The following is a 26,182-nucleotide window of genomic DNA, read 5'->3' as shown; positions in this document are numbered from 1 at the left end:
AAGGTTTCGAGACCCTTAAGCGAAAGTCAGTCCTTTCAGGACAGGTCCAGCGTCCTGGTTACAGCCATTAGGACAGCTCTGACCCTTTGCAGTCATCGGAAAACTGCTCGCCGCCTAACAAAAACGTAACACAGACTCCGAGAGTCTTTTTTGTTGGCAAAGTGTTGCGGTCACAGACGTTACCCTCGTCTCTTACCGCAACCATTTCCGTGGATCCTTAATGGGTTGTACGGCAAGACATGCAGAATATGCTTGCCTCCCTTATGGAAGACTATTCTGCCGATTAGTCCGTTGAGTCTAGCCGTTTATCTCATCGATATCCTGGCTTTCAGCCAACCTAACGTTCCTTTGTGCATCCTGTTGACGTTGGCGTAGCTAAGTCACGTCAGTCAGGTTGTTTAGAACCACACTCGATGCGGTCTCGTGTGGATTTTCAGCCACTTTTGGACGTTAGGCCACTTGCTGATGCTCCTGTTGACGTTCAGGACGTTCGCTAACAATCGGAGTTGACTTGTTTTGACGCTGTGCGTCAACCTCCGCATTCTAGAGTTGTTTTGACTGCTCAGTCTAGACAGTCAAAGCAGTCTCGAGTGGACGCTGTGCGTCCTCACGCACCTGTTGTTGTTGACAGTTCAGTTGTTGACAGTTCACAGACTGTCAAGCAGTTACATGACGTTGCGTCCTGGTCCGCTAATTGCACCAGTGTGTGTGGACTCTGCTTGTAAAGCATTGCCACCACGGTAGGTCTCTCCCTTGCTTGAGACTCGGCTTTTATCGGACAAGGTTCCTTTAGATGAGGAAGTTGCTGTTCCCCCTCCTACTGATATTCCCTTGAGGACTCTGTCAGACGGAGAGGAGCCTAAAGCTGCTTAGCCCTCTATGGACTTTCATTAAATCATGCTGATTTTTAAGGATCTTTGTCCGGATCTTTTTGTAACTGCTGCTCCTCGTTCGCCTAAACGTCAGAGCTTACACTAGGCCTAGCTACTTTGAAGCCGTTGTTTATAAGCTAGTGCTCTCTCGCTCTCCTAGAGAGCTTTACGTCTGCTAGGCGACTGGTTTATCACCAGGAGGAGTTTGGGGGATGCAGCCTTTGCTTTCCCTTCTTTTAAACTGGTTTATAGAGCGAGAGTCTGATACGACACGAGAGAAGTTCTCGGCTTGGGAGTTCCTGCCTCTGCCCAGATAGACTTCTCAAATCTCGTAGACCCTCCCTGGCGCCTGGCCAGGAGACGCTCCCAGTTTTTTACAGTTCAACTTCACAGCTGTTTTCGAGCCTTTGAAGTTTTGCTGTACAATGTTGTCATGCATAAACAAGGCTTTCAGGGATGGAAAGCGGTACCGCCTCAGTCGCTAACCCCGTCTGTTGCCGCACCTGCTCCCGTAGACCCTAAATGGGCTTTGCTGCAAGACATGCAGTCCAAGCTTGCGTCCTTGATAGAGGACTTTAATGCGGAGAAGGTTGCTGCTGAACCTTCTGGCCAACAACCTTCCAACCGGTCGGTTGTGCGTCCTGTTGACGCTGAGGTAACCTTCTCGCGTCTACCAGTTGAGGTGGTTCCTCCACCGATGCGACCCAGTGTGGGTTGCCAGCCGCACGTTGACGTTAAGCGACGCTCGGAGATGGTTGTTGACGTTCAGGACGTTCAACAACCATCAGAGGTGACTTGTTTTGACACGGTGCGTCAACCTCAGGAACCCGGTATGGTGTTGACTGCACAACCCAGACGGTCTAGACAGTCTCGGGTGGACGCTGTGCTTCCTCGCGCACCCATGGTTGTTGACAGTTCACAGACTGTGCAGCAATTCCATGACGTTGCGTCCGGCTCCGTCACGCATGCACCAGTGCGACCGGACTCAGCGAGCCAGACGTTACCCACTCCGTTGCCGTTTCCTCATCAGTTTTCGGATGAGGAACTATCTGATGAGGACGTTGCTGAACAACAAGACGATCAGCCCCCAGAATAGATCAAGCCCTGCTATCCATCCAGAAGATGCTGAAGAAGGAACGCTGCTCAGTCAGGCTGTGGATGAGTCTGGTGGGGACGCTGTCATCCCTGGAACAGTTTGTATCACTAGGAAGACTACACCTCCGTCCTCTTCAATACCATCTGGCTTTTCACTGGAAAAAGGACAAGACGCTAGAAGCGGTCTCGATCCCGATTTCCGGAAAGATTAAGTCTTGTCTGACTTGGTGGAAGGACAATATCAACCTAAGAGAGGGTCTTCCCCTGGCTGTTCAGACTCCCCACCACGTTCTCTTCTCGGACGCATCGGACTTGGGCTGGGGCGCGTCACTGGACGGTCGGGAATGCTCAGGTCTGTGGAACTCGAGTCAGAGGAGCATGCATATCAACTGCAAGGAGCTGTTGGCAGTTCATTTGGCCTTGAAAAGCTTCGAGTATCTCCTTCGAGGCAAAGTGGTGGAAGTAAACTCGGACAACACCACGGCCTTGGCGTACATCTCCAAACAAGGAGGTACCCACTCACTGACGTTGTACGAGATCGCAAGGGACCTGCTCATCTGGTCAAAAGGTCAAGACATCTCCTTAGTAACGAGGTTCATCCAAGGCGACTTGAACGTCATAGCAGATTGTCTCAGTCGGAAAGGGCAAGTAATTCCAACCGAATGGACCCTCCACAAGGATGTGTGCAAGAGACTTTGGGCCACTTGGGGTAAACCATCCATAGATCTCTTTGCAACCTCGCTGACCAAGAGGCTTCCAATCTATTGCTCTCCAGTCCCGGACCCAGCAGCAATACATATAGATGCTTTCCTCCTAGATTGGTCACATCTGGATCTCTACGCATTCCCACCGTTCAAGATTGTCAACAAGGTACTGCAGAAGTTCGCCTCTCACGAAGGGACAAGGTTTACGTTAGTTGCTTCCCTCTGGCCCGCGAGAGAATGGTTCACCGAGATACTTCGATGGTTAGTAGACGTTCCCAGAAGTCTTCATCTAAGGGTAGACCTTCTACGTCAGCCACACGTAAAGAAGGTACTCCAAAGCCTCCACGCTCTTCGTCTGACTGCCTTCAGACTATCGAAAGACTCTCGAGAGCTAGAGGCTTTTCGAAGGAGGCAGCCAGTGCGATTGCTAGAGCAAGGAGAGCGTCTTCCATTAGAGTCTACCAATCGAAGTGGGAAGTCTTCCGAGACTGGTGCAAGTCAGTTTCTGTATCCTCGACCAGTACCTCTGTAGCTCAAATAGCTGATTTTCTCTTATACAGTGGAACCTCTACATCCGAACGTATCTACATCCGAATTTTCCAACATCCGAGGTAAAATTCGAGCAAATTTTTGACTCTACACCCGAATTTTATTTCGACACACGAAGTAAACATTACGCCATTGAGCGTCGAGTGCTCAGTTCTCTGTTCTTGTGTGTATCGTGTGGTTGTCCTCTGTTTGGTCTGTTATTAACAGTGCTTATTTTCTTCCTTTTCTCACATTTCCTTTTTGATTTTACCTATAATCATGGTGCCTAAGAAGCTAAGTTTCAGTACAGGAAGAAAGCAATTCTTTCATTAGAATTGAAGCAAGAAATTATAGAAAAACATGAGAGCAGTGTGCATGTGAGTGATACTGTATGGCTAAACAATATGGCCGGAATAGGCCTATGATCTCGAGGATCATTAAGCTGAAAGCAGCCATTAAAGCAAATAACCATCGAAGGGGATCACCATTATTACAAGACATCGTAGCAATAACCTGGAAGAGATAGAACGCCATCTGTTGATAGGGATAAAGAACAAAGAGATTGTTGGCAACGATCATTTGTGAGAAGGGCCAGCGTGATGAACAGAAAGAAAGAAAAAAGTGAAGCAAAGAAAACCAAGATAGCATTAACAAGCTCTTTTAAATAAGACTTCTCTCTTTTTGTTTCTCTCTAAACATAGCATTAACATGTTCTTTAAATAAAATCTCTCTCTCTCTCTCTCTCTCTCTCTCTCTCTCTCTCTCTCTCTCTCTCTCTCGTTCTTCTTCGCTGTTATAGTGTTAGATACGTCTATTATTTTTTTTTCCGAGAGAGAGAGAGAGAGATTAAACAAAAATGTGTTTAGAGTACTGTACATATGATTTTTAACAGCGTCAACGAGTTGAAAAACAATTAAATGTAACTAAGATAATAATAACAGCTAATCTGAATTCCTTTATTAACTAAAACAAATATTGATACAAACACACTCGTGTGCGTATGCACAAACACACACACACAGGTGCAAGAATTGCTACGCAATAAGAGAGACAGTCGGAGAGGAGGATGGTGACTGCGATAACATACCGTAACTCGTCACTGAAAGTAATGAAAATAAAAAATAAAAAGAAAAAAAATGTAAAAAATATGAAATATAAAAATTAAAAAATAAATAAATAAGCGAAGTTAGATTAAAATTTCTGTAGTGTAAGTTACGGTATGTTACCGGTCACCATCTCTACTTCCTCGCCGCTCGTGTCTCCTCGTGCGTGTGTGTGTGTTTGCGCATACGCACACGAGTGTGTTTGTATCAATATTTGTTTTAGTTGATAAAGGAATTCAGATTCGCTGATATTGTTTTTTTAGTTACATTTAACTGTCTTTCAACTCGTTAACGCTGTTAAAATCATATGTACACAACACATTTTTGTTTAATCTCATTTTTTTTAATTTCTCTCTCTCTCTCTCTCTCTCTCTCTCTCTCTCTCTCTCTCTCTCTCTCTCTCTCTCTCTCTCTCTCTCTCAGAAAAAAAAAATTAATAGACGTCTCTAACACTAACAGTGAAGAAGAACAAGAGAGAGAGAGAGAGAGAGAGAGAGAGAGAGAGAGAGAGAGAGAGAGAGAGAGAGAGAGAGAGAGAGAGAAGAGTATTTATTTAAAGAACATGTTAACACCAAGTCTACCTTCTCGCCGATCGTCCGTCTCTTCCTGGCGTAGCAAATCCTACACCTGCGTTGGCCTGTCTCTAAGGTAAAGTGGCAATAAAACACATTTTTTATTCATTATTTCTTTATAATTATCTTTTTTATATGCTTCTTTCATATTATGCAGTTATGTTAGTGTTATGTGTAATTATGTGTAGCCATTTATTAAGGATTTATTGTGGGTTTTTAGGCTGAGGAACGAATTAAATGAATTACCATGTATTATTATGGGAAAATTCGTTTCTACATCCGAACATTTTCTACATCCGAAGTAGGTTGTGGAACGAATTAAATTCGTATGTAGAGGTACCACTGTACCTGAGAAAAGGACGATCCCTTTCAGCTCCCACTATCAAGGGCTACAGAAGCATGTTGGCATCGGTCTTCCGGCATAGAGGCTTAGATCTTTCCAACATAAAGATCTGCAAGACCTTCTTAAGTCTTTTGAGACCACCAAGGAGCGTCGTTTGGCTACCCCTGGATGGAATTTAGACGTGGTACTAAGATTCCTCATGTCAGACAGGTTGGAGCCGTTACAATCAGCCTCCCTGAAAGATCTCACTCTTAAGACTCTTTTCCTAGTATGCTTAGCCTCGGCTAAAAGAGTCAGTGAGATTCATGCCTTCAGCAAGAACATCGGATTTTCGTCGGAAAAAGCCACTTGTTCGCTGCAACTTGGTTTTCTAGCCAAAAATGAGCTGCCTTCTCGGCCTTGGCCTAAATCTTTCGATATTCCCAGCTTATCGGAGATCGTAGGCAATGAACTAGAAAGAGTCTTATGCCCTGTTAGAGCTCTTAAGTTCTATTTAAAGCGTACTAAACCTTTACGAGGCCAATCTGAAGCTTTATGGTGTTCAGTTAAGAAACCATCCTTGCCTATGTCAAAGAATGCTTGGTCAGACTTTATCAGATTGTTAATACGAGAACCTCATTCACATCTAAGTGAGGAAGACCGAACTTTGCTTAAGGTGAAGACGCACGAAGTTAGAGCTGTAACAACTTCCGTGGCCTTTAAGCAAAATATATCTCTGCAAAGTATAATGGACGCAACCTATTGGAGAAGCAAGTCAGTGTTCGCGTCATTTTACTTGAAAGATGTCCAGTCTCTTTACGAGAACTGCTACACACTGGGACCATTCGTAGCAGCGAGTGCAGTAGTGGGTGAGGGCTCAACCACTACAATTCCCTAATTCCATATCCTTTTAATCTGTCTCTTGAAATGTTGTTTTTTATGGGTTGTCCGGAAGGCTAAGAAGCCTTTCGCATCCTGGTTGATTTGGCGGGTGGTCAAAGTCATTTCTTGAGAGCGCCCAGATTAGGGGTTTGAGGAGGTCCTGTTGTATGGGTTGCAGCCCTTGATACTTCAGCTCCTAGGGGTCTGTCAGCATCCTAAGAGGATCGCGAGGCTCCGTAAGGAAGACGTACTTATAAGGCAGAGTAATCGTCTAAGTCGACTTCCTTACCAGGTACCTATTTATTTTGTTTTTGTTATTTTGATAACTTCTAAAATGAAATAAAAACTCTTAGCTCATAAGATGTAAACATATTTAACTGGTCTCTACCCACCACCCTGGGTGTGAATCAGCTATATATTCACCGGCTAAGTTAAATATTTAAAAATGATATTTTAATTATAAAATAAATTTTTGAATATACTTACCCGGTGAATATAAATTAAACGGCCCTCCCTTCCTCCCCAATAGAGACGCAGTGGGATGAGGAGAAAATTGAGTCTTTGTTTACATAGAGTTTGGTATCTGGCCGACAGTTGGCGCTGATGAGCACACCCGCAACCTGTATAGCGATCGCTAGCGAGTTTTTTTGTACAGTTTTTTGTCTGTCGAGCAACAGAGTTGCAGCTATATATTCACCGGGTAAGTATATTCAAAAATTTATTTTATAATTAAAATATCATTTTCGTAAATGTAATGCTAGGGATTGTAACAAACGTCTTCCAAAGGCCTCTCTCGACCCACATACTGTGTGTTCTAATTGTCGGGGTAAAACCTGTCAATTAGGAGATCGGTGTGATGAGTGCGTGGTACTTTCAGAATTCGACTGGCTAGAGTTTGATAAGTATTCTCGTAAGCTAGAGAGAGATAGGGTGAGGAGAAGTTCCTCTAGATCATTAGAATTTTCCTCCTCCCATGCCCCTGAACCTAATCCTTCCCCAGTAGTAGTTGTGCCTGAACCTTCTACTAGCACTCATGAACCATCAATGCGGGATATGTTACGTGCCATTCAAGCTTTGGGCGAGAGAGTTGAATCTTTAGCTACGGACCGTAATCAACTCATGGCGGATGTAAAAGAGTTAAAGTGTCAGAGTGCCACATTAGAAAATTGTTGGGATAAAGTGATTAGTGCGCAAAGTGTTATCAGTGTTGCGACCGAGGGTTCGTCTGTTCGTGCCTGTCGTTCGCCTAGTCCGAGACCTCTTGCAAGCTCCCATGCACCAGGGAGAAGTAATGTCGTAGGACTTATGGGTACGAGAGGCTTTAACCAACGAACAGACGTTCCCTCTATGGTTTCGGGCGTGTCTCGTCAAGACCGCCTCTACCATAAGACGAGCGAGGCGGTTTTCTCCTCGTCATCCGAAGGCTTCTCGCGTAAGAAACCGTGGAGCAAGGTTTCGAGACCCTTAAAGCGAAAGTCAGTCCCTTCAGGACAGGTCCAGCGTCCTGGTTGTAGCCATTGGGACAGCTCTGACCCTGTGCAGTCATCGGAAGACTGCTCGCCGCCTAAACAGAAGCGTAACACAGGCTCCGAGAGTCTTAGTGTAGGCAATGTTTTGCAGTCACAGACGTTACCCTCGTCTCGAACCGCACCCACTCCCGTTGATCCTAAATGGGTTGTACTGCAAGATATGCAGAATAAGCTTGCCTCTCTTATGGAGGATTATACTGCTGAGCAGGTTCACGATGATCCTCGCCGTTTAGCTGATCGAGATCCTGGCCGTCAGCCGCCCAAACGAGCCTTTGCTCGTCCTGTTGACGTTACAAAGTCACGTCAGTCACGTGACGTAGAGCCTCACTCGATGCAGTCCCGTGTTGACTTTCAGCCGCTTGTGGACGTTCAGCCGCTGCCGCATGCTCGTGTTGACGTTCAGGACGTTCGCCAACCAGCGAAGTTGACTTGTTTTGACGTTGAGCGTCAAGCACCGCAGTCAAGAGTTGTTTTAACTGCTCAGTCTAGGCAGTCTCGAGTTGACGTCGAACGTCCTCCCGCTCCTGTTGTTGTTGCTAGTCAGTCCGTTAAGCAGTTACATGACGTAGCGTCCTGGACTGCTACTGATGCTCCTGTGCGTGTGGACTCTGCTTGTCAAGCATTGCCACCAAGGCAGGTCTCTCCCTTGCTTGAGACTCATCAGTTGTCGGACGAGGTTCCTTCAGATGAGGACGTTGCTGATCCTCATCCTGATGATAATCCCTTGGACGTTTTGTCAGATGTAGAAGAACCTAAGGCTGTTCAACCTTCGATGGATTTTAAGAAGATCATGATGATTTTCAAGGATCTTTTTCCAGATCATTTTGTTGCTGTTGCTCCTCGCTCGCCTCCGTCTGAGTTTGCTCTAGGATTAGCTGCTACCAAGCCTGCCTTTACTAAGCTAGTGCTTTCTCGTTCTTCTAAGAGTGCTTTACGTCTTCTAGGCGACTGGTTGGATACCAGGAGGAGTTTGGGGAAGACGGCCTTTGCCTTCCCACCTTCTAAGCTTGCTTCTAGATCGAGAGTCTGGTATGACACGGGAGAAGTTCTCGGCTTGGGAGTCCCTGCCTCTGCCCAGGGTGACTTCTCAAGCCTCGTAGACTCTCCCCGTCGCCTGGCCATGAGACGCTCGAAGATTTGTTGGTCCTCCTCGGACCTTGACCATCTACTTAAAGGCGTATACAGGGCCTTTGAAGTTTTCAACTTTCTTGATTGGTCTTTAGGAGCATTAAGTAGGAAGATCTCGTCTGCCGACCAAGATGTATCCTTACTTATCATGTCCTGTATGGACAAAGCCATCCGCGATGGCTCCAATGAGCTCGCCTCCACCTTTACGTCGGGAGTCTTGAAGAAGAGAGAAACCCTTTGCTCTTTCCTTTCAGCAGGAGTTACTCCCTGTCAGAGATCGGAACTGCTCTTTGCTCCCTTATCGGCTGCCTTGTTTCCACAACAGCTGGTTAAGGATATAGCTGCTTCGCTTGTGCAGGACACACATGACCTGATGGCGTCCTCTGCTCGCAAGGGAGCTCCTTCTTCTTCCTTTGCTGTGAGACCCAGGATCGAGACTCCTGCGTCTAGATTTATCCCGCCCTTTCGTGGCAGAGCTCCCAGCAGGGGAGGCTCTCGTGCCGAGGGAAAGAGAGGTAAGAAGAGAGGAGCCAAGTCCTCCCGTGGCAGAGTCTGACTGCCCACAGCCTCAGACAGCGGTAGGGGCCAGCTTCTGGCAGGCCTGGGAGAAGAGGGGTGCAGACCAAGAGTCTGTTCTGTTGCTCAAAGAGGGGTACAAAATACCGTTTGTACGCAAACCTCCTCTAGTAACAACTCCCATAGACCTCTCTCCCAGGTACCGAGAGGAGTCAAAGAGACAAGCCCTAAATCAAGAAAAGTGTCTGTTGCTAGAGAAGGGAGCGGTGGTGAAAGTCTCGGACCTTCAATCACTGGGGTTTTACAACCGTCTCTTCCTAGTCCCAAAGCATACAGGAGGTTGGAGGCCAGTGCTAGACGTCAGTGCGCTCAACGTTTTTGTTACGAAAACAAAATTTACGATGGAGACCACGAAGTCCGTCTTAGCAGCGGTCAGAGAGGGAGACTGGATGGTCTCTCTCGACCTACGAGATGCGTACTTCCACATTCCTATACACCCGGATTCCCAACCGTTTCTGAGGTTTGTTTACAGGAATGTGGTGTACCAGTTTCGAGCACTGTGCTTTGGCCTCAGTCCTGCTCCTCTCGTGTTTACGAGGCTCATGAGGAATGTGGCAAAATTCCTTCATCTATCGGGAATCCGAGCCTCCCTGTACTTGGACGACTGGCTTCTCAGAGCATCGTCCAGTCATCGCTGTCTGCAGGATCTACATTGGACGTTGGGTCTGGCCAAGGAGTTGGGACTTTTGGTCAACTTAGAAAAGTCCCAACTGATCCCATCCCAGACTATTCTATATTTGGGATGGAGATTCGCAGTCTAGTTTTTCGGGCTTTTCCGTCTGCCACCCGAATAGAACAAGCCCTGCTCAAAGTCCAACTAATGCTGAAGAGAGAACGTTGTTCAGTAAGGAGTTGGATGAGTCTCGTAGGGACTCTCTCATCCCTGGAGCAGTTTGTCTCGCTAGGGAGACTGCACCTTCGGCCTCTCCAGTTCCATTTAGCCTCTCACTGGAACAAGGGCAAGACTTTAGAGACGGTATCAATCCCGGTCTCCGAACCAGTAAAAGCATGCCTGAACTGGTGGGACAGCAATATCAGTCTGAGAGAGGGCCTGTCCCTAGCAGTCAAGAACCCAAACCACGTGTTGTTCTCAGACGCGTCGGATTTGGGTTGGGGTGCGACCCTGGATGGTCGGGAATGCTCGGGTCTGTGGACCTCAGTTCAGAAGAGCATGCACATCAACGGCAAGGAGCTATTAGCAGTCCTCTTGGCCTTGATGAATTTCGAGAACATTCTTCGAAACAAAGTGGTAGAGGTCAATTCAGACAACACCACAGCTCTGGCATACATCTCCAAGCAAGGAGGCACTCACTCCCACACGCTGTACGTGATCGCAAGGGACCTCCTCATATGGTCAAAAAATCGAGACATCTCCCTGTTGACAAGGTTCATCCAGGGGGACTTGAACGTCTTGGCAGACTGTCTCAGTCGGAGGGGTCAGGTGATACCCACGGAATGGACCCTCCACAAGGACGTGTGCAAGAGTCTTTGGGCGACTTGGGGTCAACCCACCATAGACCTCTTTGCCACCTCGTTGACCAAAAGGCTCCCAATCTATTGCTCACCAGTCCCAGATCCAGAGGCGATCCACATAGACGCGTTTCTACTGGACTGGTCTCACCAGGACTTGTATGCATTCCCACCATTCAAGATAGTCAACAAGGTACTGCAGAAGTTCGCCTCTCACGAAGGGACAAGGTTGACGTTGGTTGCTCCCCTCTGGCCCGCGAGAGAGTGGTTCACCGAGGTACTTCAATGGCTGGTAGACATTCCAAGGAGTCTTCCTCTAAGGGTAGATCTCTTACGTCAGCCCCACGTAAAGGATGTTCATCAAAGCCTCCCCGCGCTTCGTCTGACTGCCTTCAGACTATCGAAAGACTCTCAAGAGCTCGAGGCTTTTCGAAGGAGGCAGCCAATGCGATTGCGAGAGCGAGGAGAGCTTCTACCATCAAAGTATACCAGTCGAAGTGGGAAGTCTTTCGAGACTGGTGCAAGTCAGCATCTGTGTCCTCTTCCAGTACCTCTGTAGCCCAAATCGCAGATTTTCTGTTACATCTGAGAAATGTTCGCTCCCTCTCAGCACCCACTATTAAGGGCCACAGGAGCATGTTGGCTTCGGTCTTTCGACATAGAGGCTTAGATCTTTCCAACAATAAAGATCTCCAAGATCACCTTAAGTCTTTCGAGACCTCTAAGGAACGTCGTATGGCAACTCCTGGATGGAACTTAGACGTGGTCCTAAGGTTCCTGATGTCAGACAGGTTTGAGTCATTACATTCAGCCTCCCTGAAGGATCTCGCCCTCAAGACTCTTTTCCTAGTGTGCTTGGCTTCGGCTAAAAGGGTCAGTGAAATTCATGCCTTCAGTAAGAACATCGGCTTTTCCACAGATAAAGCCACATGTTCACTTCAACTTGGTTTCCTGGCCAAAAATGAACTGCCTTCTCGTCCTTGGCCTAAGTCATTTGATATACCTTGCCTGTCAGAGATCGTAGGCAACGAACTTGAAAGAGTACTGTGTCCAGTTAGAGCTCTTAAGTTCTACTTAGCTCGTACTAAGTCCTTACGAGGTGGATCTGAGGCCTTATGGTGCTCAGTTAAGAAGCCATCATTACCTATGTCAAAGAATGCCTTGTCATATTTTATCAGATTTTTAATCCGAGAGGCTCATTCTCACTTGAATGAAACAGACCGATGCTTGCTTAAAGTTAAGACACACGAAGTAAGAGCTATAGCAACTTCCGTGGCCTTTAAGCAGAATAGATCTCTGCGAAGTATTATGGACGCGACCTTTTGGAGAAGCAAGTCGGTATTCGCATCATTTTACTTAAAAGATGTCCAGTCTCTTTATGAGGACTGCTACACACTGGGTCCATTCGTTGCAGCGAGTGCAGTAGTGGGTGAGGGTTCTACCACTACATTCCCTTAATTCCAATATCCTTTTAATCTGTCTCTTGAAATGTTTTTAATCTTGTTTTTGGGTTGTACGGAAGGCTAAGAAGCCTTTCACATCCTGGTTGATTTGGCGGGTGGTCAAATGTCATTTCTTGAGAGCGCCCAGATTAAGGGTTTGATGAGGTCCTGTTGTATGGGTTGCCGCCCTTGATACTTCAGCTCCTGGGAGTCTTTCAGCATCCTAAGAGGATGGCTGGGCTTCGTGAGGAAGACAAGACTAACAAGGCAGAGTAATCGTCAAAGTCATCTTCCTTACCAGGTACCTATATATATTTGGGTTTTGTTATGATATAACTGTCAAAAACTCTAAGCATATACGCTGTAAACTGTATTAATACTGGTCTCTACCCACCACCATGGGTGTGAATCAGCTATTATATATTCACCGGCTAAGTTTAATATTTAAAAATGATATTTTGATTATAAAATAAATTTTAGAATATACTTACCCGGTGAATATATAAATTAAAGGCCCCCCCTTCCTCCCCGATAGAGACCCAGCGGGATGAGAAGAACTGGAGCTGTTTACATGTATATGCGGTATCTGGCCGATAGTTGGCGCTGGTGGGCACACCCGCAACCTTCATGGCGATCGCTCGCGAGTTTTTGTGTTTTTCTGTCGAGCCGCCGGAGACGTCAGCTATTATATATTCACCGGGTAAGTATATTCAAAAATTTATTTTATAATCAAAATATCATTTCATATGCAAATATTCATAGATCTGTCATATTGCGTAACTTGGCCAACATTCTGACGAAAGTGGGCGATATGGGGTATGACACCCAATGCCCGTTTTCGGACACTTGAAAGTACTGATTTTTTTGTAATTTGACATATATTAAGTCAATATAAATTATGAAGATACTTTCACCATAACTAATATTTAGTAGCAAGAGAGAAAGGCTGAAAGAGAAAAAAAAAAGGTAATGAGGTTACAAATATTCAAAATAATGAGAGAGAGAGAGAGAGAGAGAGAGAGAGAGAGAGAGAGAGAGAGAGAGAGAGAGAGAGAGAGAGAGAGAGAGAGAGAGAGAGGGGGGGGGGGGGGGCAGCAGCAGCTTTTAGTTTCTGTTCTACATTAACAACATCGTAAAACAAGCCTCATGTTACTACTTTCATATTATCACCCTGTCAACTTATTAGTTTGAAAATAGCTTGACGTCTTTTACGATGCTTTGTTGTCGGAAATTTGTGGCAAAGTAGTTTTCCAGTGCTCTTGTATGAAGAGCTAATGGGAATGCGTTAACGACCTTTTTTTATTGATATTTTACATGCTATTGTAGGAATTCAATTTCTCTATCATGGAAAGTCAGTGTCAGGGGTTTTTGCCATTCCCAGACTCATTCTTAGTCATATAGGAAGGGTTACTAACCACTACTGGAAACTTTTGCGAGTTAGGTTGGCTAGTATATAACCCATCTTAGGGTGCACATTTCAACTCAAAATAATTCTATCAGGGTTTATTTTTACTTCATGGGTCCTATTTTAGATAACAGATATTGTCCTCTAAAGTGTTTGTACTCCTGGTCTGTCAACTTTATTACTTAATTGTTTCCTTCTTTTCTTGGAATTAGTGTATTCTTTGTCGAAATTGCCTTGTGAGTCCGTCAAGGAAAACTCCGTAGCAAAACTTTGCTAATGCCAAAACGTAAAATAACTTGCACCATGTTGAGTCCGTTAATGGTGTTAAGGTGAATGGAGTCGCGAGCCCTTACGATTTCTTTGGAAATCGCCGTTGTAAGTCCATTAAAGGAAAACTCCGGGGTGACCAGTTGTGAGGTATGAGACAGACCATAGTAGAGTGATGCTTTATTTCCGAGACGGGCAGAGTACATTTACCTGTGCGGACGAAATTGTAGCAATCCACTCTGCAGGTGACGGACAGACTGCGGACGGGTGAGAAAACGGATTTTGAGCGTAGCGAAAAATCTATTTTTGGGTGAGGTAGCCATGTCGTCCTGATGGAAGTTCCTTCAAAGGTAACTTCCTAGGTATATTTGACTACAGTGATATATCCCAGAGAATTTACCAAAGGTATCCAGAATTCTAACTCCTGGAGCGAATATCCCTTAAAATTTTACGAAGGGATATCGTGTAATATCAGAGGACGTATTCTTGACACGTCTCATGGCTATCTACACCCCCAATAGAGCTTTCACTACGAGGGGAAAGAGAGGCAAGAATAGGGTGAGTCGTTCCAGAGACAACGCTCTCGACGAGTCACTACTGTTCTGCAAATAGTGCGCCTGTCCGCCACCCGAGGCGCCACCGTCATTCTTTGTAGCTTTGTAGGTGATGCAGATACAGTACTATAGGGAGGGATTCATTATCCTTTTGTCCCAAAAGAGGGTGGGTCCATCAGGACGACATGGCTACCTCACCCAAAAATAGATTTTTCGCTACGCTCAAAATCTGTTTTTTGGGCTCAGGCCATGTCGTCGTGATGGAAGTGTGTGTACCAGAGCATTAATGTATCTGTGGATTTCCAATAGTGCCGTTCATCTCGAGCTAAATCTTTCCTCTTCGGTCTTTAGACCTAGAGACACTTGATGTTACCGTTATACGTCAATCAGCTGATCATAGAATATGTCAGTGCTTCCTGCCCCCTACAGGGAAGAGTCTGGGTAGACTCGAGGAAAAAACCCGAGGATTGTGAGTTCAGGGAACAATCTAGCAAACAGTTTGTATATTAGTGTCAACATATACGTACAGCATAGTCTGTACTAGGATGGAAATGGCTTGGGCAGATTACTGTAGCTCCCGGGTCTGTGAAGAGACGGACAGGTTTATATATGTGTAGGAACACTTTAAATAGTAAAATGAACAGTCAAGTACAACAAGGTCTTACCTGTTTGCCTGGAACACCATGAATCTTAGTTCTAGTATTGACTTAATTATCAAAAGAGTCAAGGATGCTCTGACTTATGCATTTAGATAATTGTTTAAATGACTATTTGAATAAATATTTGGGGCGAAGGAGACGCAAATATTCGTTCTATTGTTGTTTATTACAAAAATAGAAATCATGGTTGTAAACAATTACAATGTATGTTGAATAATTCTACATACAAGCATAAACAGTAATAACAGGATTAAAAAGGGGTTTGCCTGAAAAGGAAAACATTAGCCACTCAAGGGAAACATGCAGTTTTGTTCTATAATCTGTTGTTACTATAACACTGTGCATATAAGAATGCCTGGCACTCGTGTCAGTTTATTATGCTTAATGTCACCTGTGTAGGGAGAACAGTCTATAGTGTTATCACTTAAACACAAAACTCAACACGATATGTCTTACGAGTCTATCGTGTACACCCTTTACTATAAGTCCCTAATAGTGCACTGTTCTTCGCAATAATCAAGCAGCGGGTTTTATCACACTGCCCGCCGCCACCACATGAAACTTAATTTCTTGTAATTGCTTCGCGTAGTGCTTGAAGAAGACCCTCGAGGACTTCCGTCCAGTATAAGCACGAAGACTTTCTAACGACATTGTTTGGAAGAAATTCAGAGACGAGGCAACCTTCCTCGGATCATGACCTGCGGGTGTACTGTCTGGATCCGCTCTGCGAATGAAGTAGGTGATTTTCGCCCTAATCTGTTTCAAGGATAACGTTGAACCAGAAGTCTCTCCCATGAAAAGCTGACCTCCCTTAAAGTCTGAAGTTCTACGAAGATAGACCTTTAGGCATTCCACTGGGCAGAGGGATGCTTCTTCCTTCAGAGGGAAGATTCTCCAGGGACCCCACCGTTTAGTGTCTAGCTCGTTCTTGGCGAGAAACGTCGGGTCCGGAAAGAGGTTCAGATCTCCATTGTCTGTGAACTGAATGTGGCCATCGTCCCTCGAGAGGGCCACTATTTTAGTAACTCTGGCTCCCGAGGCTAGTGCAAACAAGAATATCACCTTCTGAGTCAAGTCTTTCAGCGAGCAATCCTCATTATTCAGGGTTGATGCTAAATGAAGAACTTTGTCCAAAGACCATGAAATGGGCTTAGGAGGAGCTGCGGGCCGAAGTTTTGCGCAGGTTTTAGGGATCTTGTTAAAGATTTTGTTGTAAAAGTCTACCTGGAAGGCATAAAGTATTGGTCTGGCCAGGGCGGATTTACATGTAGTAATCGTATTGGCTGCTAAACCTTGTTCACGAAGATGGATGAAGAAGGACAAACAGAAGTCCGTAGAAATCTCCTTAGGTTTCTTCGCCTTGACAAAGGCCACCCATTTTTTCCAGGAAGACTCATACTGTCTTCTTGTTGACTTTGACTTGTACTCTTCTAGGAATTTGATACTGTCCCTAGAAATCCCAAACCGTTTCTTGACCGCTAAGGCGAGAAAATCATGAGATGAAGGTTCTGGGTTTTCACTGATGAAGCTGAGACAGTCAATTTCTGCACTTGCTGAGTCAGAACTGTGTCCGGCAATGGGATCAGTTTCAGGCGTAGTTCCGTTACCAGGGGGAACCAAACGTTGTTGGGCCACTGTGGGCCACTATTGCTGCCGTCCACCGAAAGGATCTCAGCTTGTCGAGGACTCAGCAGAAGGTTGGTTGGAGGGAATAGGTAGATCTTGTACCATCTGTTCCAATCTATGGACATTGCATCCATCGCTTCCGCTAGAGGATCCCCGTACGGGGCTACATACCGGGGTAGCTTCTTGTTGTCGCTCGTTGCGAAGAGGTCTATCTGCAGTCCCGGGACTTTGCGTAAGATGAAGGAGAACGATCTTGTGTCTAGGGACCATTCTGACTCTATCGGTTTGGTTCTGGATAGAACGTCCGCTGTGACATTGCGGAACCCTTGAAGGTGGACTGCTGACAAGTGCCATCTCTTCTTCTCTGCTAAGCGGAGGATGGCTAGTATCACTTGATTTATGTGAGGCGATCTCGAGCCCTGTCGATTTAGGCATCTCATAATGACTTCGCTGTCTAGAACCAGACGGATGTGGATTGAGCAGCGGAGTTTCAGTTTCTTTAGGGAAAGAAAAACTGCCATGGCTTCCAGGAAGTTTATGTGGAAGGTTTTGAAGAGGGGAGACCAGGTTCCTTGGACTTTCCAATGGTGAGAGTGACCCCCCCACCCTTCTTTTGAGGCATCCGTGTGAATGGTGACTGACGGTGGAGGTGGTTGTAAGGGAACCTTGTTCTTTAGGTTCTTGGCCTCCGACCATGGCTTGAGTAGGGATCGCAGACGATTTGGTGTCGGTCTTTTTAGATCTCTTCGAGCGTTTGATGCGTATTTTCTCCAGACTCCTGATGCATCTTTTAATTGTGCTCTCAATACTGGATCTGTCACTGAGGCGAACTGGAGAGACCCCAACACTCTCTCCTGTTGCCTTCTTGATATCCTTGCGGATCGAAGAAGGCTTCTGACAGATCCCGCTATCTCTTTTCGTTTCTGTGATGGAATGGAAAGGCAGTGTGACTGCAAGTTCCAGTGGACGCCCAGCCACTGAAACTTCTGAGCTGGAGACAGTCGGGATTTTTCCCGATTGATCTTGAATCCTAAGTGTTCTAGGAACTGGATCACTTCCATGGAGGCTTGCCTGCATTCTTCTTCGGATGCTGCCTACACCAGCCAGTCGTCCAGGTAGGCTACCACCTGGATTCCTTTTAGGCATAGTTGATGAATGACTGCATTCGCAAGCTTGGTGAATACCCTTGGAGCTATGTTTAGTCCAAAGGTCATGGCTTTGAAGACGTACTGTCTTCTTTGTAGTTTGAATCCCAGGTAGGAGGAAACTTGACGGCTGATCGGAACATGCCAGTACGCATCCATCATGTCTATGGAGACTGTGTATGCCCGTTTGGGCAACAGGGTCCTGATGTGTTGAAGAGTCAGCATTTTGAACTTGTAGTTCACTATGAACGTGTTGAGTGGTGACAAGTCCAGAATTACTCTGAGCTTTTCCGAGTCCTTCTTTGGAACACAAAATAGCTTTCCTTGGAATCTGACGGACTTCGCCTTCCGTATAACTCTTTTGTTCAAGAGTTCCTGAACATATTCTTCCAATATGGGGGTTGAGTGTTGGAAGAATTGAGGGAAGGTTGGTGGAGTTGAGCTCCAACTCCACCCTAGTCAGTTCTTGATTAGGCTGTGGGCCCAGGGATCGAAGGTCCAACGATCCCGGAAGTAGAAGAGTCTCCCTCCTACCGGTAGCATCTCACTTTTGAGTGCTGGGAGGAGGATTTACCTCCTTGGCCACGTCCACTCCTGTTGCCCCTACCTCTGGAGGGGTGTCTGGAGGAGCCTTGAAAGGATCCTCGAGACTTCGGCCGAAAGGTCGTAGACTGCCTTTCAAACACTGGGGTGAACACTGGTGACTGAGTCGCCAGAGTTTGGGGCACCAGTTGAAAGGTGGTGGGTGGTTGTGCCACCGTCTGGGGCACTGTGGGCACGGGAAGCTGCTGTTGCTGCTTAGGCCGATAGGGCACTCTAGGTCGCTTTGATTTATTCTTCGGCTGGGGACCCTCGTCAGCTGAAGATTTCCTCTTGGTGGACAAGCCCCACTTGGAAAGGAGATTCCTGTTTTCAGTGGCGGCTTTGTCCACAACCTCTTTGACCACTTCACTTGGGAAGAGGTCTTTTCCCCAGGTTGGAAGCTATCAGCTTCCTGGGTTCGTGCCTCACCGCAGCCGAGGCGAACACGAACTCTCTACAAGCCCTTCTGGCTTTAATGAAGTTGTACAGGTCTTTAGTCACCGTCGCCAAATGGGCTTTGGCGAAGACCATGTACATGTCTGGTTTATCTGGGATGCTAGCCATTGTCTCCATGCCAGTCTGTAGAGACAAGGAAGCGGCTAAGCGTTCTTTTGTCTCCTGCTCTCTACGCAGGAGAAAATCCGGCAGTTTGGGGAGGTCTTCGCCAAACTGTCGTCCGGCAATATCTGCCTCCAGCTTCCCGACTGTGAAGGTGTTGTGGACATCCTTCCAGTCCGCATCATCTGATTGAAAGGCTAGGGAGAAGGGTCTACACTCTTCGAGTGTAGGGCACGGTTTCCCTGCCTTGATTGCCTTTAAGGCTGCTTTGAGCCCTTTATCCATAAAGGGGAAGGCACGTTGAGCATCAGCAATGAAGGACGGGTGCTTCTTGCTGAGAGCCAGCACCTTAGAGCTAGTGAAGGCCCTCTCCTTTAAGGTGGTGGTCAATAAGGCCTGAGCCTTAGAGAGTTCAAGGACGATCGTTTCCTTGGGCTCTGTCTCCTCTTTGGATGCTGGTTCCGTCCTGAGACGGACGTAACAGTCCGGGTAGGACCCTTTGCTGGGCCAGAATTCAATATCCTCTACTGGGACAGTACCCAGTTTATCTGAGAGGAAGATCTTCCCGCCCGACATGGGCATGTGCTCTGCGTACCTCCAAGGGTTAACGTCAGAGAAGGCAGGGAGATCCTTAACGTTCAGCTTCTTTGAAGCTAAACGTGCCGCAACCAGTTGATGGATTTCGGTCCGAAAAGAGGCCTCCTTCTCGGTCGATTTCTGTTGCATGTCTTGCACCATGGACAGCAACGAGTGCAAAGTACTCGTAATTGAATCCAGTTGGGGCGCAGTGGAGGAAGTAGAAGGCACCGGCTCATTTCCTATGGCCGATGACACCAAAATCATATCGGCTTTCTCCGGTAGTGGTTCGGGTGGAACATCATCTGCCTGATCCAGCTCCTCCACTAGGAGATTGTTCTCCGTCTCCTCTGAGACAACCGACATGTTGTCCTCAAGTTGGATGCTCTCCAAGGCATCCGAAACTTCAGATTCTACCGGAATCTGAACAAGGGGAATCTTAGGTTGAGCCTGGGGAATGACCGCATCCGAAGATGCCCTAGGGAAGAGACATGCCCTCCTCCTTTCATTAGGAAGGTATGGGCCGGAGGTATTCTTCTGAAAACCCCTAACCCATTTATTCAGCTTCTCCCTTTCTGCGTCCCTTGACTCAGTCGACTTTTGGTCATCAAAAGCCTCAGTTACCAGGTTAGTACAAACGGTACATACCTGCGGGTCCCAATATTTGAGAGCCCCCTTGGTGACAGCGCAGCGAGCATGGGCCCTGCACATGTCGTGGCCGCAGAAGTTCTTACTGCGGACCCGGCAAAACCTATTCCTGCACCCAGGATGCTCCTCCTGTAAAGAAAGGAAAAGTCTATTAGTATTCGGTGAAATTCTCAAATTTCATCATACATAATATGTTATATTAGCTTGGATAGGGTAAGCTATAAGTAGGAAAGACACCTACATGTGTTTCCTGTGCAGCCAATTGCTATGACTTCCTCCAATATTGAAAACAGAATTCTTAAGAATCTTTAGGGGAAGATGATATCCTATGATATTAGTATATCTTAACACAATCTTCCAGTTTCAATAATGGGGATTAAGGACAATAATGGATCATATCCATTAAAGGAAGAGAGAATCGCTCTCTTATATGTGATGGTCTCACAATAGGCTGCCCATGAAGCACCTTGTAGGTTGGAAAAAACTTGGGCTACAGCACTGACTGTTTGGCAACAAGTTGTCAGACTTGTCAGGCTTGCCGGCCACCTGCCGGGCAGACTAGCACATGCCGGCCTATACTGGGCTATTGAAGGCAAGTATTGTCTTCATAGCATTGTGTGATAGGCCGCCGGCTGACAACAGCTCTGCCTGCTGCCGGCGGCGGCGGCTCTGCCGGCCGGCAACAGCTCTGCCTGCTGCCGGCGGGGGCGGCACTTCCGGCCGGCAACAGCATCCGCCGGCCGGCAACAGCATCCGCCGGCCGGCAACAGCATCCGCCGGCCGGCAACAGCATCCGCCGGCCGGCAACAGCATCCGCCGGCCGGCAACAGCATCCGCCGGCCGGCAACAGTATCCGCCGGCGGCGGCGTCTCTGCCGGCTGTTGGTGGTGTCATGGATCTGCCGGCCAGCAGCCGAGGATCCTTCCATCAAGGGGAACCAAGGCAATCGGCGGCAGAGGACTAGGATTGGGTGGCCGGCTACTCAGCGGCCGGCAGTCGGTACCCGAATGTCCAATATCTTTGGCCCAGTATGAAAGTACAACAGAAAGAAAGGATGCAGGAAGGCAAGGGTTCAGCCTTGCCAGCCTGCATCCAGAATGAGGGTTCAAGTGGAAGGGGGAATTAAATTCGGGCTTCCACCCAACCATATCCCAGTCATGAGGGATAATGGAAGGCAGTCCAAGGGAGGATCGATGAACACTCTAAGGAATATGAGGACAGCCGCTGGCACGATGGGGAGCCTCAGGCCAGTCCTACAAGAACCCTAGGGTCAATGTAGAATGACGGCCAGGAGGGTGTTGGATCATTCAACACGAAAGGGATAGCGGGGAGGGGTAGGTGTCCTATAGTTAAGGTAATGTCCGAAGGCACTACCCAACTTAGAGGATTCTGTTCTCGTAAAGTAACCTCAGATAGGGGAAGTCATTTCCCTAGGTTGGGTTAGTCAAGGGAGAGGGTGTCCGTAGAACCCCGACTCGCAGGAGAGCAGAATCTTGTACCAGAGACCCTAGGCAATGAAGAAATCCTTTCTTCGGTCTAGGGACTACTGGCACAGGACTGTCTGCTAGGCCAGGGAAGGGAGAATTGTCATACAAAACTCCCAAGTATGGCCTAGGAAGGTCTAGCCTCCTGAAAGGGCAGCTTAACCTGACCTGGGAAGTCATTTCACCAGGACAGGGAGATGCCTAACACAGACTAATACTCTGATATCCCATCCTAAACTCAAAACCGACTCAGTGGTTAGGAGAAAGAAAACGGAACGTCTTAGTAAAACTTTGCCAGAACTCTGTTCACAGCAAAGAAAACTGAGAATAGCCTAGGCTAATCAGAGGGAAGGGGATTGCTCTTAAATCTCCTAGGAGATTGGTATCGACTTAAAAGGTATAGGAGGGGTCAGTCTCCCCTTAAAAGGCAATACAAGAGCAATGGGGACATGTATGAAAGTATACTAAAGCCCCTAGGCTAGTACCCTAGGAGCATTGAGAATCGATCACCGAAACTCTCTGTATACTATCTTGGAAGAGGAAAGCATAATTAAGTAATATCAAACAAGTGTAAAAAATTTGCCTGTGCTTCAATACAACTTTACCAGGATGGTTATATCATGCATGAAGTGTGAGGGTGCCTAGGCTAGGAAGCCTAGCACTCGTGAGGCTCGTCAGAATAGCCAAATTCACGACAACAAAGACATAATATAAGAATCCCTAGCTAAAAATCTAAATAGCTAAAGTTATTAAAGCGTATAAATGCCGGGAAAAGGTCGTTCTGGCTAACTAAGTGAACAGAAGAACGACTGCGTCACTGACGCCATCCGGCTGGCAACAGCTCTTGTTACGTTAATTACGATCTTAATCGAAAAGCAAAACTGGCAAGAGCTTACATTTACACAAGATAAAGATATTACTTAACTTTCCAGAGGCTGATGAGGCAGGGGAAGACATCATAGACTCCAAAAAACTCCAAAATAGCGCGAGAAAACTGGGAAATCACCGGTCTATCGAAGCTATAAGCGAAAGAATGACGGTGGCGCCTCGGGTGGCGGACAGGCGCACTATTTGCAGACCAGTAGTGACTCGTCGAGAGCGATGTCTCTGGAACGACTCACCCTATTCTTGCCTCTCTTTCCCCTCGTAGTGAAAGCTCTATTTGGGGGGTGTAGATAGCCATGAGACGTGTCAAGAATACGTCCTCTGATATTACACGATATTCCTTCGTAAAATTTTAAGGGATATTCGCTCCAGGAGTTAGAATTCTGGATACCTTTGGTAAATTCTCTGGGATATATCACTGTAGTCAAATATACCTTGGAAGCTACCTTTGAAGGAACTTCCATCACGACGACATGGCCTGAGCCCAAAAATGGGGGTCATTTGTGATTTCTTACATTGACCTTACAATTGATATAAAAGCCCACGCTTGACATAAAATAATGAGTCATACACAGAAATGAAGGGCAGATGATTCTGCACATAAATGCATAAACAATATTTACAGAGAATATGTACAATGCTACAAACAGTGCTTCAAGCGTTGTGGGGCGATGGCCTTACAATTATTGTTATTTCCATATAAATTCTAATTTCCTAATTTTTCTTTATTGAATTGGGAATCTTCTATAATAGAAAATTATTGAAGCCTATGATAATTACATGACAATAATCCAATTTCAAAATCTTTACCTGTAATGCAAATTTGTTTCATCATTTTATATTACAAATCAAATATTTTTTAAACAATGTATGTATGAACCTCTTTGAATCATTTTTATTAATATAATTTTTATGCAAAGGGTGCATCACTGAATAGTTTGTGTTAGAAATAAAGTTCTCATGTATACTGTATTTGTTGTTTTTTTTTAATAGAACTTACCTGGCAGTTATATATTTTTCATCACTGCATTTTTCAGGGAGGGAAACAAAACGGCACAAAGGTCAGGAGCAAAGAAGCACGGGTGGTTTGAAAACACCAGGCTAGTAAAGGTAACTTTATTTAGATATTAAAGGATCTCTGAACCGCGGATAACCGAAACCGTGAGGACAAGGGGCAATATGTGGTTTGGCCTAGAAATCAAGATTGTTACATATGCAGATAATTCTACTCTTGTTTACATCAGTTCCATTTCCAGAATCAGAATCCCTCAATAGATATCTAGTTACATTAGTGGATGGTGCAAATTATGGGCATGAAGTTGAACTCTAACAAAACTCAAAGAATGGTTGTAAGCAGGTCAAGGACAGTCACTCCTCAACATCCAGATCTTTGCATTGACAATTTCTCATTTAAAATTCCAGGTGTGATTCTTGATTGCAAATTTACTTTTGACAAACTCAATCAATCAGTTTTTTCTTCAATTGCATGAAAATTATTGAGTGTGTTAAGATTTCTGGTGATCAGTCTATACTTAGAAAATGTTTTAATTCATTCATTCTGCTTTGTTTAGAATATTATTCACGTATCTGATCGTGAGCTGCCGACCCTCATCTTGATATGTTGGATATATCCATGTGGTCTATTAATTTTTTTTTTTTTAATTCTTGATTTGGATAATATCTGTCACCCTTGCTCTGCTAGTTCTTTATGCATGTTACATCAGATTTTTCATAATTCAGTTCATCTTTCATATTCAGATCTTCCCAGACTGTGACATCCTGTACATATTTTTGAATATGCAGTTAATTCTAAGTCATGCCCAGTGACAGGTTTCTCCTGAAGTCTAGGTTGGGGCCAAAGCCCCTGACTTCATGAGTTCTGGTCCTAGCTGGTGCCTCAACTCAGCAGTTGAAGCATATGCTCTACAGCTCATCTCACGAAGCCAGAAAGACACTGTTGCTTGACATATCTTTCTTGGACCTGGTAGCACTAACGAAAAAGATGATCCTCAGGCCTGAGGTGTTGGGGTCCTTTCAAATTGCACTGCAGTGCCCTACTCTCGATCACTACCCAACTCTTCTTGAAAGGAGGGAAGTAGAAGTACTCAAACGTGTGGCCATAAGCCACTGTATTCTGGACACGAATTCTAGCCCAAAACTTAAGGAGACCTTCTTCCACCCTCGGCGTGGGTTATTAAACGTGCGTGTGGGGTTGTGTGTGTGTGTGTGTAACTGGACCCAAGGTCCCAGTCACAGCCCTGGGGGCTGTGACACAGGGCCGTTGTTCCAGCTCTCACGGGGCCAGGAACCACACTGAAGATATCGGCCTCCCATGTGCTTCCAACCCTTACAGGGCTGAGAACCACACAGATGTCTCCCTTGAAAGAGAGGAAACTAGAGCTGTCCATCCTGGATTCTTCAATATCCTCATCTTAGAAGAGAAGGATGAAGAGGAGGAGGAGAAAGAAGTGGACATGCTTTTACCTCCTCATAGCTTTAACTCAAGGCTCTGCATGCAGAGTGGTTCATTCCAGCTCAGTGACACTGGATTCTCCCATGGGCCACAACATTAGAGCGCACTGTCAACTTGCAGGCCGGAGATACAACCATTGAAACTGAGGGAGGGCAAGAGGCCCAGGCACACTGGCATAAGGGTCGGGGCAACTGCCTCAAGGAAACAAGTGGAAACAGGAACCAAGGAACCCCGGAGACAAAGGTAGCACTTCCCATAGCCAGCCATACATTCCTGCCCCTGCTCCCGACACCGGCCCCTTATCTCCTGTGCCGGAAGCTACTGATATACTTTACTCGTCTTCTAGAACTAAAAGGGGAATCATTGGGCTCCCTGACACTGGGAAAACCCCCGTGCCATTCATCACTGGGAACACTTAAGACACAAGTAAGCTCAGGGGCAATTAGAGATAAATAGCCTTAGCTACCAACTTCCTAAGGAATAAAACTCCTTTAGGTCAACACATCATCCGCAGATTGTCCGAGGGCGAGGAGTTCAGCCTCTGAAGGGGGCCGCCTCTCTTGAAGCGGAAAACATTAGGGGTTCCCTACACAAGCGAACCTGAAAACTCACTGATGTAGATCCGAAGACTTCGAACCCTTGCAATATAATCCCCTGTGATTGATCCAAGGGGTTGTACATGGGTGAAAGCAGCAGTCGGATAACCTGGGGAAAACAGAAGCAGCGAAAGGCTCCGCCAGAGCTTTTTCGGTGTCACCCAGTCCAACTCCTACAAAAGCCCTGCTTGCTTCACTTGTTGTCAATGACTTTCTCCTAAGAGGAGAACCACATGAGTTTCTCTCACAGGGGCCACAGCATTGGGGAATACTGTTACAAGAAAAGGGGAAGGCACACTTTCAATGCCCCATGATCCTGCAACTTGTAACACTGGAGACACAACCATTGACACAGGGAGGGCAACAGGCCCAGACCTCCGACACGAGTTGCAGCAGCTGCCACATGGAAAGGGGTGGGGATCACCGTAACAGGGACAGATATCAGGAAACACCAGGGACAGGGGTAGCACTTATCTTGGTTAACTATACCCCCTTCCCTGC

The 26,182-nt window shown here is 46.3% G+C and overlaps 1 long non-coding RNA gene across 1 annotated transcript in view; it reads left to right on the top strand.

Moving 5' to 3' along the window:
• The window catches only part of LOC137616308 (uncharacterized), a 63,511-nt gene that overhangs the window by 10,225 nt on the left and 27,104 nt on the right, over nucleotides 1–26,182 (top strand). The window contains exon 2 of the long non-coding RNA XR_011039389.1: nucleotides 23,650–23,722. This is a non-coding gene — a long non-coding RNA (uncharacterized lncRNA). The remainder of the gene's footprint in view (nucleotides 1–23,649; nucleotides 23,723–26,182) is intronic.

Source organism: Palaemon carinicauda, chromosome 22, assembly GCF_036898095.1.
Source record: "Palaemon carinicauda isolate YSFRI2023 chromosome 22, ASM3689809v2, whole genome shotgun sequence".
NCBI classification, from domain to species: Eukaryota; Metazoa; Arthropoda; class Malacostraca; order Decapoda; family Palaemonidae; genus Palaemon; species Palaemon carinicauda.
Note: the sequence above shows the minus strand (reverse complement) of the source record. Positions and strands in the feature narration are given on the sequence as shown.